Here is a 15,854-nt window from a genome sequence, read left to right on the forward strand (position 1 = left end):
TTCTCTTTGTACCAAGAAACACAGTTCTCCCCCTAACTCCTCTCCTCTGTCTCATCATCCTTATCAATACACCCCATAAGTGTAGAATTATCTGAGAATTTGTGCAAGTGACATGACCTGGTATTATATTTATAGTCGGAGGTGAACAGAGGGAAGAGAAAAGCAGACAGGAGTATCTTTGTGATGCTCCAGTGTTCTTGCATCTCACAAACTGTGGTCTGCCTCACGGATAGTCCATTACACACCATAGATCGAAAATAATTCTAAATAGTTATAATATGTGCAAATCTGAAATAATCAAATGATTGAGACTTTTGCCTCCGCCTGCCTCGGTGCAGTCTCTCTGTAACAAGCTCAGAAGCAGATGTATCCTGACTTTGCCTGACAAAGCCCTGTGGTCATGTTGTGTCGTTTGTTTGATCGAAGCAGTCGAAAAAGTGTGCCGAGCTCTACCTCCGGGTGGACATCTGCCAGAATGCATTATTACAAAGGTTTTCAGCTTCTTCTTCATTTGCAGGAAAAAAAAACTGTGCCAACATCTATCTTGCTTGTTTATTTCAGTTTAGCTCTTCAGTTTTTAATGATGTTGAAGGGATAGCAGCTGCATTCTGAGACTACGGCGTGTATTCTAAAGTAAAAATATAAGCTTTCAAGGACTGCTAAATCTACAGTGTATTATGGCCAATATTATTTTGCCATTTTCCACTGGATTTGAGGACACTAAAGTGTAATTCTTTGCAGAACATTTGTTTTCTTTGTCATTTCTTCCCCTACAGCTAATCTGAAATGTCTGACTCAAGGATACCTTGAACACATTTCCACTTTTATTTTCACCACAGAGCTGTGATAGCTTCTGTGGCTATGCTGAAAGGCAGCCACAAAGCATTGAGTCCATCGTGTTATCCTTAGAGCAAAGCTGCAGACTGTAGCCATTGTTCCACTGAGGGACATGATCTAATCTAATTTCTTCCTCAAGAATACCTAACAAGTTATGATGCGGTGTCCTCTTTGGGGCCACCATCAGTATATTATAGGTCAGCATGTGTGCGTGTAAGATATTTTGTGTTGGTGTTCTGGCAGATGCTCTGCATTATAATGTTTGAAGTGCTTCATTTTGTTTTTAAAGCAATACATAATCCGCCTTCTCTATATATTTCAGATCACCTCATCTCCAGGACATTGAGCTCATCCCCCCAGTTTCTCTAATCTTTGCCACATTCTATACTTATAAGGACAGGGGATCAAGCTTTTTCAGTGGATGTTCCAAAATTCTGAAATAAATTACTTTTATTTGTTAGAACTGCTTCCATGATCCCGACATTTAAACCTTGTTTAAAGACGCATCTGTTTTGGTGACACTGAATATTGTGTTTGCTTTGCTATGGCCTGGAAGTTGTTGTGTTCTTTTAAGCTTTGGGGTTTGGAGACCAAATTGTATTGTCTTTGTTGTGCCAGGGTCCTTTGTCTGGCCGGGACGCCTCTTCACTGTATGGACTGGGGGAGCAAGCCTAGTCAGAACAGTACCTCCCCCACGACGCTAGATGGCAGCCCCCTTGGGTGGCAGTGGTGCCTTGGATTCCCACAGGGCTCCATGGGAGAACCCTTTTGGGATCCAGGGGTGCTACCAGGGGGTGTTGCAGTGGTTCCTGAGCCCGTTGTAACAAGCTTGACACAGAGTCATAGAAAGGTTTGGGGCAGCCACCCGTATAATTGGTTTCCTGGCTGCAAAAGTCGTTTTTTAAATGAATGCTGCATTGTTGCACACACAACCGGGTCCAAAACAGAACTGAGGGAATAGGGAAAAGGTGCAGTTTTTAAAACGGGAAGACAGGAAGTGAGATCATAGGGATCTGGCTCATGGTCCTCAGCCATTGGTTCAAGCCTGGACGTGACATCACAGGGGCCGGAGCTGGCAAGGTCTTCTTCCATAGGCTCGGTCCCGGAAGTGACGTCAAGAGAGCCAGGTGGGATCTCCCGTGACTGGTCTACAGGAAAGGGAGAAATAGAGTCAGTGCACTCTGCCACATCCCAGCATGCCTCGGAAATTTCCTTACTCAGGCCCTTTAGCTGCCTCCCATGCAGACGTGTGTGACACCGTGTTGGCGATTATTCTGTCACACCCCAAAGTGCAGCAGGAAATAGGTCACCAAACACCTGGAGCACTTCCGGGTGGGATATAATAGGAGCAAGCAGCCACCACTCCAGGAGCCAGAGTTGGGAGGAGAGGGACTAAGCTTCCCGGAGAGGAGTGGAGGGAAAATAAGAAAAGTATTGTTGTGTTTTGGTGCTCGTGTTTGTAGGACTGTGTTGTGCCTGTGGGAATGGGGAAGGCACTGCCCACAGGCAAAGAAAAAGAAATAAAACATTTATTTGTTTTGTCAGTGTGCCTCCCTTGTCTGTCTGTGCCGGGTCAGGCGCCAGTATAGCACCTTTGTCATAATGGGTATAGTTCATTCAGTGTTTTTGTGTCTCCGTTTTTTTTTTTTTTCTTTGTACAATGCATTGGTGAAGCTGCAATGTGCTTTATAAATAGATTTGATCTGAGATTTGACTGATAATGGCTTTTATTCTGTCCTACAACGTTTTGTGTACCTTAACTGCTAACAAGTTATAATAAGGTGTCCTTTTTGCGACTACCAACAGTCACTGTGTTTGTGTGGAAAATACACTTTTAGTGTTGGTGTGCTGGCAGGTGTTCTGCGTTATTTGACTGATAATGACTTTATATTCTGTTCTAAAAGGTCACGACATAGCAAAATATAATTGATCACAGTTACAATTAAATCAAAATGAAACTCATGACACATGAATTTGTAAGGGAACCACTGTGGCCTATTGGCCGGGGTAATGGATTGCAACCAATAAACGAGACAATTTGGTCCTCATCGCTGACTAACTGCACTAGTAAATGGTCCTACACTAAAGAAAAATGGAAACAACCTTGTAATCTTCTAAGTCAATTTGCATGAAAGAACACTGGAATAAATAGACCTTAGTGTTTTATTATATAGATAATAGATATTCTATGTGTCCAGACCTCCTGAGCAATCTGAATGGTCAGCTTTGGCTTTGGTGTGATTGATCAGTTTGGATTTGGTGATGTGACAATACAGGAAGAAAGAATGTGTGAGACACAAAAGTAGGAGTAAAAACGTATGAGGCATGCTGAGAGAGTTGCCTTCAAAGACGGCAAGTTTAAAACCGGACAGGAGGTGAGAAAATTGACACCAAAATAATGACAGGGTCTGATAAGCAGGCTTTACGGGAATGCGCTTCACAGAGGGAGCACCAGTTAAGAGACATTCACATGTGCAAATACAGAGCTAAGGCACTGGAGATACACGTAGGGCAAGAGATAGTAAATATTTTTTAATTATTCTATTAACTGTCTTCAATACATATGCCTAGTAAATATATCATTTACACAGCAAATACATTTGTTACTTTTCAATCATCCTTACATCTTGTGAGCCCAATCCATCCTTTTGCAAGTTTGCAGGTACTGACTTTGTATCCCCACAACCTTTAAATGAAGTTTACATTTGAAACAAAATTATTAAGAGTATGCATTCTTTTTTAGAAGGGTATTTCTCTTTTAGAAGAGTCATGGGGATGTGGAGCCTAACCTTTCATTATTGTAGCACAGGCACTGAGTGGAAAAAGTAAAAAATTCAGAATATCTCAAAATGTGCAAAGTAAGCCCAAGAAGAAAGCTGGTGCAAAGACATGGAAATGCAAAAAATGATGTAGCAGCACCACTATTAGAATTTCTTTTTGTTTGTTTCTCTTTCCTCACCTCAGTCATGTGACTGCTTCTTGATGAACTTTGCACTGCAGCAGGCACAGATTGGAGGGAGCAGGTACCAATGGCATGCAAAAGGAGGAGTACAGTAAGGGTGGAGCCTGAGGCAGCTCTTAGCAGCCGTCATGCTGTATCATGTAAAATGTATTTACAGATTAAATGAATAAATAGATAAATAAATAAAAGCCTCTTTTTTATTTTGCTGGTGTCCTTTCACTAATGGCAGAAACTGTAAAATGTATTAAGTGCGTTAGCTTTATTGTTATTTCTGCTTATTTTACATTTGCAAGAAGATGTGATATTTAATTTGTCATCCAGTTTATTACAGTAATCCCCCCTCGATCGCGGGGGTTGCGTTCCAGAACCCCCCGTGATAGATGAAAATCCGCGAAGTAGAAAACATGTTTGTATGGCTATTTTTATATATTTTAAGCCCTTATAAACTCCCCCACACTGATAACATTATTAGAGCCCTCTAGACATGAAATAACACTCTTTAGTCAAAAGTTTAAGCTGTGCTCCATGACAAGACAGAGATGACAGTTCTTTCTCACAATTAAAAGAATGCAAACATATCTTCTCTTCAAAGAATGCGTGTCAGGAGCAGAGAATGTCAGAGAGAGAGAGCGCGTGATAGAAAAGCAAAAAATCAAAAGTACTGTTGAGCTTTTAAGTATGCCGAAGCACCGCGATAAGGCAGCATTTTTTAGAGGAGCGTCCGTATTTTCTAAGCAAACAGCCTCTATGCAAACAGTCCCTCTGCTCACATCTCCTTCGTCAGGCACAGAGAATGTCAGAGAGAGTGATAGAGAACGAGAAAAGCAAACAATTAAGCACTGTTTCGGGAAGCATATCTTATATCATTGAGGAGTTTTAGATAATATGTAATACATGCTCTGATTGGGTAGCTTCTAAGCCATCCGCCAATAGCATCCCTTGTATGAAATCAACTGGGCAAACAAACTGTGGAAGCATGTACAGTGATCCCTCGCTATATCACGCTTCGACTTTCGCGGCTTCACTCTATCGCGATTTTTGTCTCATACACGCTTACATCACTACGCATGCACTTTCTGAGAACTTTTATCTAAGCCCTTCGATGGCTCCTAAACGTGCTGCTTTTTCTAAGCCTTCTGACAATAAAACTAAGCGCCGGAGGAAGATGCTTACTATCCAGGAGAAGGTGAAACTCTTGGATAATGATTAAAGATGGCAATACCCTACAAAAAACCTCCTCACGCATGTGAAAAGACCGCGCCAGCAACTGCCTATCAAGATGTTCTTCAGCCGCGCACCCAGACACCCATTGCCTACTCCTAGTACTCCTTCAGCGGAAGAAGACAACAACGCACCTGCTGAAGATACTGCACCACCTCTGAAGACTCTCCTACTGAGGTCATGCCTTCATAGGTTAGTGGTTGTGTGCAATTAAATGTACAGTACAATAATCTACTATACAAAAGCGTTCGGCATTGTCCTTCCGTCCCGTGAGTGCAAAGCGTAGCGGTATTCCGCTTATTACAGACTTACTACTTGTGGCTTGAGGTACGAAGCGACATGATGCGAGTAGAGTTCTGGTGCTCCCATCGTTCCCTTGCTTTTGTGCGCGATGCGCTGGAAAAATAGACAAAATTATGTCTCTGGAAATAATTAATGTTGATGGAGTACAAATGACTCACCGCGTAGTAAATATCAGGGGAGATGGTGCTTGCTTATTCTCATCTATAGCTTATTTAGTGCTCCGTCTTTAGCGGTACAGATTCGGGCTGACATTGTACGACTTTGGACAGGCACTTAAGGGGATTAAAAAAAAACTTATGTTAAAAAACGTTTTTAGAAGGTCGTAAACAGGTTTTCTATACTCTAACTGCGAAAATATTCGATTTATAAATAAAGAATCCTACTTAGCGAAAATTCATTTATCACGGTAGAGTCTGGAACGGATTAACGGTGATAAACGAGGGTTCACTGTACCATAAATTAAAAGACCCATTGTCCGCAGAAATCCGCGAACCAGGAAAAATCTGTGATATATATTTAGATATGCTTACATTTAAAATCCGCGATAGAGTGAAGCCGCGAAAGTCGAAGCGCGATGTAGCGAGAGATTACTGTATTCCATCGGACATCCTTCTTCAATTTTACATTAATAGGAGAGTTGTCACCCATCCTAGTAGCATCAGGCACGAGGCACAAACCATTACACAGCAAAAACCCACATTCACTGACATTCCATGATTGCTTGTACTCTTAGCTTTTTATATAGTGCCCTCCATAATTTTTGGGACACGTTTTTCCTTGATTTACCTCTTTGTTCCACAGTTTAAAATAACAAATCAAACAATTCAGATGTCAGATGTAATTAAAGTGCATATTGCAGGATTTACTTTAAGGGTATTTGCAGACATTTTGGTCACCATGTAGAAATGACAACACTTTTTATACTAGGTTCTCCCATTTCAGGGCACCATAACATTTAGGACACAGTAATATTTAGGACCTTGTCACATATCCCTCACATGCAATGACTGCTCAAAGTCTGCGATTCATAGACATCACAAGGTTCTAAGGATCTTCTCTGGTGATGCTCTGCCAAGCCTCTAATGCAGCCATATTCAGGTCCTGCTTGTTTTGGGGGCTTGCCTCCTTAAGTTTTCTCTTCAGCATATGGAAGACTTGCTCAATTAGATTTAAAGCAAGTGACTGCCTTTGCCATTCAAGAATTTTCATTTTTTTAGCTTTGAAAAGCTCCTGTATTTCCTTAGCAGTACGTTTGGAGCATCTTAGAGGCATTTACTGGAACTTGGGCAGATAAGATGTTTCTGTACACCTTAGAATTCATTGTGCCATTACTGTCAGCAGTTCAGTCGTCAAAGAAGAGGAGTGTGCCAGGACTTGTGGCAGCCATACATGTCCAAGCTATAACGACCCCACCACCATGTTTAATAGATGAAGTGGTCTGCTTTAGATCTTGGGCATGTTCTTTTTCATTTCCACACTTTGTTCTTGCCATCGCTCTTATGCTGGTTCATCTTTTTCTTGCCCACAGACTCTTTGAATCTACAGACTCTTTGAAGTCAATCTATAATCTGGCCATCCTGCTTTTGTGTCTAAATAGTGGTTTACATCTTGTAGTGCTGTCACTGTATTTCTGTTCCTGAAGTTTTATGCTGATAGTCTTCTCTGACACATCCACATCTGCCTCCTGAAGACTGTGTCTGATCTGTTGCATAGGCGTTTTGGGGCTGTTTCTTTACCATAGTGAGGTTTCTTCTGTCGTCACTAATGGAGGTCTTCCCTGGCCTACCAGTCCCTTTGTGATTACTGAGCTCACCAGTGTGTTCTTTCTTATTAATTATATTCTAGACAGTTGATTTAGGTATTCCTAAGGATTTACCAATGTCTCAAATTTTCTTCTTCTTTGTCAGCCTCATAATGGCTTTTCTGACTTTTATTGGAACAGCATTTGTCCTTATGTTGAAAAGTGGCAATTACAGACTCCAAAGGGTAGAAGCAAGCTAACCTATCTTTTGAAGCAATGAATCCCACTTGAGGAATCACAAACACCTGTGATGGCAATTGTCCCAAACATTATGGTAACTTGAAATGGGGGAACCAACTAGAAAGTGTGTTGTCATTTCTAGCTGGTGTGGCCACATGGTGTGGCCGAAATGTGTGGAAATACCATTAAATGAAAGTCTGCAAAGTGCACTTTAATCACGTCTGAATCGTTTGATTTGTAATTTTAAACTGTGTATTAGAGAGAGGGGTAAATCAAGTAAAATGTGCAACATGCAAACTTTCATGGACATCCTGTAACGGCTAACCCCTTTACCCACACCGGCAACTACACTATCAAGACTATTGCTTTGGCTAACCTGAGGATTCTCAAGCTAATAACAAGCCGTACTCCTTACAAATAGTCCTTTTTCCCCCAAACGATGAAATAACAGGCACTACAAGTCAGAAATGTAAAATCAAGTGCAAATATACTGTATTGACAGTGGATAAATCTATATATATATATATATATATATACACACACAAGGGCTGACAAATACACAATTCTATATATGTGCATACAATTGACCACTATCCCAAAGACACCAGTGAATGATTATATATATATACACACAAATATTCAATAATAATATTTACGAAAACCTTCCCTTGCCCCTAAACAATAAATGAATAAACACAGAACACAAACACAGATTAATGATAAACAGCAGTTGAAATGTATGTGATAAATAATTTCGGCGATAATTGAATATTAGCTGAAGTGATATTTTGATTCCTCCTGAAAATACAAAATGACCTCACCGTGTAAGTCCTCGGCAGTGGCTGATAGAAATCCAAACCCCGGGGTTTCTCTGCACTAGTTGTCGTGATGATGATCCAGATACTGAAAAAGCAAGCAGTGGAATTACGCAGTGATGAGTTGGAAAATGAATGCGTAAAGTGTCTCCTTTCTTCTCTCGATCTCCTTTCTCTCTCCTTGCCTTTCTCTCTCTCTCTCTATCTCCTCACCTCTCTCTTCCTTTCTGCTCCTCTTGTTTAAAAACTGAATGTCCCGGATGTAATTGGTTGAGTAAACGGGAAATTCCTGTCTTGGGGTTACGGTCTCCCTTTATCGTCTTTCCCCATTTGACTTATGGGGACAACATTTACTTACACACACATACATGATAGTAAACAGGATGATGAAAACAAAGTGCAACTCAGCACAGACACAAAAAAATACCTATTATTATGTAGCCCCATTCAATCCACACCGCTGTTTTGAAGTAATGTGTGGTTTTTGTTGTGTTTCATGTTGGCCCTCCCATAATGAATCTCCAGTGAAGTTCTTGAAACTTCATGAAGCCTGTATTTCCAATTGTATGAACAAAAATGTAAATACAAAATTTCATGACAAAAATATAATAGACATAACCATTTTTCAACAATGCATATTTTGATTTGGGTCCCCCATCACACCTTAACAGCTTGGTTTCCAATGAAAGCATGGCATCGAATGCAACATTCAGTCTAGGCAGGACCATACCTAAACAATATGCTGTTTTTGGTGTGATATCACCGTTTTGGTTTGGTGCACTTTTATAGTCCCTTATCACACACCATCTGTGGTCTAGCGACCCACATCATGCTTACAGAGGAATCGAAGCATTACGCACATCTGAATCTGTTCCTTGGAGAGTCGCAGTCAGGGCAGCTGATGGAACGGTCCTTACTAATGACACTGCACTTGTGACCTGCTGGGCTGGCTACTTTGAACAATTGTTCAAAGCTGATCCTCCGGCTAGGACGTTGGATATCTCTGGGTCCACAGTTCTTAAGGCTGATCCTCCAATTAGCTGTGAACCACCAAATCTCAATGAGATTGCACAACTGGTGAACCAGCTGAGAGGAGGAAAGGCTGCAGGGATCTGTGGTAACCGGGGTGAACTTCTCTAGGCTGTTGGTAAGGCTGTACTCCTGGCATTGCAAGCAATCTTTGCTTCCATTTAGGAGACTGGCATCATCCCAACTGACTGGAAAATGGGACTTGTCGTCCCTATCTGGAAAGGGAAAGGTGATCGCCTGGATTGCGGCAACTACAGTGGGATAACACTGCTCTCGGTCCCGAGTAATGTCCTTGCTAGGGTCGTCCTCAATAGGATCTATGATCACTTGCTCACCTTCTAGCGGCCGGAACAGTCTGGTTTTATGCCTAAGAAGTCTACCATCGACCACATCCTGGCACTGAGGGTTCTCATGGTGAGCAAACCTGAATATCTGCAGAGTTTCTTTGCAGCCTTGTTGATTTTCATAAAGCGTTCAACTCAGTTGATTGAGCTGCCCTGTGGGACATCCTGAGGGTTTTTGGCATCCCATCGAGGTTGCTGGTTCGTCAGCAGTGTGTTCTTGCTGTTAGTCTGTTCAATGCTTGTATGGACTGGGTGTTGGGCAAGGTCGTGGGGTCCAGAGGCTGTGGGGCATCTGTTGATGAAGAACAATTCATGGATCTTGACTTTGCTGACTCAATGAGTCAATGGAGGCTCTGATCGGGGCGCTGGAGAGACTGAGTGAGGAGTCTTGAGTGTCTGGCCTTATGAGTGTCCTGATAAAAACCAAGATCCAGGCCTTTAATGACATCTTGGGCACGGCCATCAGCAGTGTGTCTGTCTGCGGAGAGAGTGTTGACTGTGTCAAGAAGTTTACCTCAGCAGCAACATTAATGTCTCTGATGACTCTTCCTGTGAAGTCAGTAGATGGATTGGGAGAGCATGGGGGTCATGAGGTCGCTGGAAAAGAGTGTGTGGTGCTCCCGATATCTGTGCAAAAGGACGAAGGTCCAAGTGCTTCCTGTCTTGCTATATGGTTGCGAGACATGGACGCTATCCAGTGACCTGAGATGAAGACTGGACTCCTTTGGTACTGTGTCTCTCCGGAAAATCCTTGGGTACCATTGGTTTGACTTTGTGTCGAATGAGCGGTTGCTAGTATTGTATAATGCACATTACCTGCATTGTGAGGGAGCGTCAGTTACAGCACTATGGCCATGTGGCACATTTTCCCGAGGGTGACCCTGCTCGTAAGATCCTTATTGTTGGGGACTCGAGTGGCTGGACCAGGCCAAGGGGTCACCCACATAACACCTGGCTACGGCAGATGGAGGGTCATTTCCGGAGGGTGGGAACTGGACCGCGTGTCTGGCTGGGGGGTTGCCAACCGGGATCCGAAGTTGTTTCGTCATGTAGTAGGTGCGGCAAAGCACTGTACCAGTGCATGCTCCCCAACTTGACTTGACTTGACTTATAACAAGCACTCTATCTGATGAAATGTTTGAAATCCCCTGGATTTTGAGTTGTTTCAACTTTCCATCCATCCATTATCCAACCCGCTATATCCTAACACAGGGTCACGGGGTTCTGCTGGAGCCAGTCCCAACCAACACAGGGTGCAAGGCAGGAAACAAACCCCGGGCAGGGCTCCAGCCCACCACAGAGCGAGCACACAAACACACATTCGCACACCAAGCACACATTAGGGACAATTTAGAATCACCAATGCACCTAACCTGCATATCTTTGGACTGTGGGAGGAAACTGGAGCACCCGGAGGAAACCTACGCAGACATGGGGAGAACATGCAAACTCCACGCAGGGTGAACCCGGGAAGCAAACCCAGCTCTCCTTACTGCGAGGCAGCAGTGCTACCACTGCACCACCGTGCCGCCCCTGTTTCAACTTTGTTATACATTATTATTATTATTATTATTAATGTTACTTATTATTTGGCTGATGCATTTATCAAAGGCGACTTATAACATTTGAGTGATACAATTGGATTAATTTATTTTTGATTGTTTAGGGAATAAAGACTTTCCAAAAGATCTAAGATTTTTATTTTCTCTTTGAGGTAGCTCTTTATGCTCCTTCTTAGCCTTTGAGGGATTGCTTTGACCATTTAATTGTCTTTTAAGAGCCAGTTTTTACAGAATAAAATACTCAATTTCATGCCAAATGCCTTTAAGCACCTTACAGTTGGGATTGCTGACTGAATGGCTTTTGTCTAAAGTAATGCAGGGCAGCTCTTGCCCCTGCCAATAATAACGGTTTCATCGGTTGTAACTTCAATACTTGATTTACAATGTACTGATTACCTACAGGCTGTCTGTTTGCATCCAAGCACTGTTTCTGCACAGCTGTTTGGACGTGTGTGTGTATGGATTACCCTACCTAAGTTTAAAGTCCGTGCCCTGACCAGGTGTGTGATGGTGCTGGTTAGCTCATTTGGGGGCCTGCCACCTAGTGATAACCAAAATGAGCCAGGCAAATGAGGACACATACATCTAGCCAAGGTGTAAGTGCAAAATGAATTAGTGCTTTTATTAAAAATCAATCAAACAAACAGTGTTGCATAGTGCAGTGCTTCTATTCTTCTTTAAATAAATAGTCCATACCAAAAAGTGAAATTTGTGAATGTTAAAACCAGGTTCTAATAAATATATCCCATAAAACGAGGTTACAAATCCTATGGAAGTAATCAGTTCTAAAATCTTAGTTCCAGGTATTTCTTTTCTAAAAAGCTGATGTCTCTTCTGCTTATGCCCCACAGGATCTTGCAGCCAAGTAGATCCCCAACCAAAAGGCATATCCAACTTTTTTCCACAGGCTTGTGTCCCTGCTGCTCCATGGCTCTCAGCAGGGCACTACACTGAACCTCCACTCCTCCTGCTGCCATTCCTCTGCCTTAAACAAGTGAGCAACTGGCCACTCCAGCTCCCCTGCAAAATACTCAGCCAAGTGGCCCTCTTCAGCCCCTGAGTATTGGCCTTACGCTTCTCCAAGGAGCTGTCCTCCTGGATGCCTGCTTCCTCTCTTCCGCACCCTGGTGTTTCACGATCCTGCCTTCATCTCCATCAACCATCCATTTTTATCCTCCGTCTCTCCTTCCATTCCCCTCTGCCATCACAAAACTCAGTTAAAAAAATTGTATTTTAGGTCAAGCAAAAGCGATGAAGAGTTTATACATTTTTATTGTTTTTAATACCTGTTTTGTGTGTTTTACTGTTTTAAGCTAATTTTTTTCATGTTTTCAAAAATAATATATATTATGAATAGTATGTATTTACTATTTTGTTGTTTATTCTGATAATGCATTCTATTTTAGTATTGTATAATGCAGCCTGTATCACAATATGTATTTATGTGGATAATTGTATAAATGTTGGGGAGCAGTAAGCAATAAAAATGTGCTTTGCCTCAGGTGGCACTATTTAATGCACTGACCCTCCTGCTGTGTAAACTGCTGGATAAATTAAGCAAAGATTTCAACTGCCTCAGAAATAATCCATATCTTTTTCTTTTATGTGGCATTAAGATTATATGTAAAAATGAAGAGGAAGTATTGTATGTAAAAAAACAATGAGAGCAAACTTTCTGATTCCATTGATATTGATTGCTCAATATTAATAGATGCTTTACTTTTTCGTGCAGGACTACATAGTGACACTTTCTGAGTTTAAGTGCTACAGGCAGAGATGTCTGTAAACTAAAGAGGCAAATGAAGACGTTTACACTTCAACGCAGTCTGCTCACCAAGTCAATTGGATTTGCTGTAAACAGTTCTACAAGATACAGACAGGGTAAGGACAATTCCACATCTAATCCTCTTGCTATAATCTATAATTAGGGCATACCTTTCTTTTTCTTTTAAGGCCAGAATACTTGTGATTTAACTACATATCCAAACGGATATCTGTTGTTCGTTGTGTGTGTACCATTTGTACAGGGCTATTCAGGAACCTGAGACAATTCCTTACAGTTATTTTGGGTTTCTAGTTATATCTACTTATGTTCTGGGGGAGCAGCCATGGAGTCCTCAGTACCTCCCCCGGGATGCTTGGTGGCAGCCTCCCTGGTTGACGATGGTGCCTCAGTTTCCCGCAGGGTTCCATGGGAGATGAAGTTCTTCACAAACCTGTGGGGATCTGGGGTGACCACCAGGGGGTGCTGCATGAATCCTGGAGCCAACCTGGACACATCTACAGCCCCACTTGGAAGTGCTCCAGGTGCTTGATCACCTGTTGCTAATTGCACTTCCGGGTGGGGCTTGTCCTCCTTCACCCGACTCTGGTCCCCGAGTGGTGGTTGCTGGCTCCCTTTCATTGGCGACATCCGCCTGCACTTCCGGGTGAGGCGAAACCATTGCCCAAAAGGGGCCAGCAGCTCCTACTGCAGCACCCCCTGGTGGCGCCTGCGGAACCGCACAAAGCTGCACAGAACTCCAACCTCCATGCAGCCCTGGGGGAGTCCGAGGCACCACTGCAACCCAGGGAGACTGCCATCTAGCATCCAGGGGGAGATGCTGGGCTTCCCACCCTTTTCCCCCTGGCAGATGTGGTGAAGGGGTGTCCCAGCCAGGCATGGACCCCGGCCATCTATCACTATATATATATATACAGTTATTTAAAGAAGAACAAAAGTACTGACTTTTGTAAGTGTAGATTATTTAATCACTTAGGAAGGATTTCCTTTCAAACTTCTAATATAAACAGTTCAATAAATTATTAACATCATAGACTCCAGAGGGGCGACACGGTGGCGCAGTGGTGGTGCCGCTGCCTCGCAGTTAGGAGACCCGGGTTGGCTTCCATGGAGTTTGCATGTTCTCCCCGTGTCTGCACGGGTTTCCTTTGGGTACTCCGGTTTCCTCCCACAGTCCAAAGACAAGCAGGTTAGGTGCATTGGCGATTCGAAATTGTCCCTAATGTGTGCTTGGTGTGTGTGTGTGTGTGTGCCCTGCAGTGGGCTGGCGCCCTGCAGGGGTTTGTTTCCTGCCTTGCACCCTGTGTTGGCTGGGATGGGCTCCAGCAGACCACCGTGACCCTGTAGTTAGGATATAGCAGGTTGGATGATGGATGGATGGACTCCAGAGGTCACATCTTCAGCTAAGAGATACCATGTTAATGACTTCAGCCCAAAGACGAAAGATTTCCATCACCAAGACTAATAGGAAGAGATCACCTTATATGAGGACACATAGAAGTTTGTGAATGACAAGCATGTTGTGCTGAGGGCTGCTAGTTGAGGAGGGTGAATTAAACTACTTGGTAATGGAGTTTGGTATTACAAAGATATCAAAATGCTCACCAGTGCTTTACAACCAAATCCTAACAAGAGGCAAAGAACCAAACAAAACTGAGATGTACTATAAGAAAATATTTCTTCTAATTATTTGTTTAGGGCGTTTGTATCCACAGATTGTATAACGAAAGAAACCCCCAGCTGACTCTTTATTTTGTCATACAAATTACCGCAGTTGATGACCCAAGAAGCCACACTTCCAGAAATGCAGGAGCTAGCACTATGACTGCTCTCAAAATGACAGCGATAGAAAGAACTAAATAATAGCATGCAAGATGTTAAAAGATAACAAATTAAATCATGCAAAACCAAACCATGACATTTAGACAGTGTATAGTGGGAAATAATAATAGAGCCAGTTACCTGCTTCTTCCATTGCAACTGCCTTTTATTTTCAGTAGCAGAAAAATAAAGAATGCTAAAGATTTCCACTATCTGTGCAGTAAAGCAACATTAGAGTAGTCTCTCTGAACAGGGCTTCCCTTTCCCTTCACACTTGTTTCCTTTTTGTCAGGTCAGGTCACTGATGACTTTGTTCTGGACTGCTTCATATTATTAGTGGCTGGCCTGGCAGGGGTGTGCTGAGGATCCCTGATTTCCTGGACTGGTCTCATGTTATCAAAAGTCTTACGTTTTTATTTTTTGAGATTTATGCTTTATAGATAACCTATTGTTAAATGTCTGTAACATTAGTCTTGCACGTATTTTTTTTTTTTTTTACTTTTTGGGAACATTTGTGATATTCTTTTGCTCAGTGCACTGTTCTGTCTAGATTTGGGGCAAGTGAAGTGAAGTGGCCTAAGGCCTGAGAAGACCAGCTGTACAATCTCTAATGCTGCTGAAGTTAAAAAAAATCAAATAAACCAGAAATAAATGAACATGCAGGCTGTCAGACACTAATAAAAAGCAAGAACATTTAGAAATCTCCAATACTTAAAATCTGACGAGCAGTATACTTTTCATTACAACTAATCATTCAGTAATCAGATTGCTGTCTCACAACTTAAGGAGATAGTGTTCAAATCCAAGCCCAGTTGCTTTCTATCTGTGTCTCTGTGAGTTTTTCTTTTTTTCCCACTGTTTACAACAAATCCCATCAAATATATTGCCTTAATAAATATTAACTAGCCACTCTATACTGAACGATTACTGTAAGCATGAGATTACACTGTGATGAACTGTTACCTTGTCCAGGTTTGGTTTCTTCTTTCCATTCATTATTCCTTTTTTTTCTTTTTTTTTCCCCATTTATTTATCAGTTCATTATTGCTTTGACAGGCACTGGCCTTCCACAGCCCTGAACTGGATTGAACAGTTTCAAAGATGGACAGCTCTTTCAATTAATTAGATTAAGTATATTTGGCCTATTATAATCGTGATAGCGGGAAACTAATTCATTGCCAGTTTTCAAATTTAAA

The 15,854-nt window shown here is 42.2% G+C and overlaps 1 protein-coding gene across 1 annotated transcript in view; it reads left to right on the plus strand.

Moving 5' to 3' along the window:
- LOC120538737 (spectrin beta chain, non-erythrocytic 4-like) overlaps positions 1-15,854 on the plus strand; it is a 461,881-nt gene that overhangs the window by 74,138 nt on the left and 371,889 nt on the right. The window contains exon 3 of the mRNA XM_039768162.1: positions 12,787-12,935. The gene's annotated coding sequence lies outside the window, so the exon portion shown is untranslated. The remainder of the gene's footprint in view (positions 1-12,786; positions 12,936-15,854) is intronic.

The sequence above is a fragment of the Polypterus senegalus genome, chromosome 11, assembly GCF_016835505.1.
Source record: "Polypterus senegalus isolate Bchr_013 chromosome 11, ASM1683550v1, whole genome shotgun sequence".
In the NCBI taxonomy this organism is placed as follows: Eukaryota; Metazoa; Chordata; class Cladistia; order Polypteriformes; family Polypteridae; genus Polypterus; species Polypterus senegalus.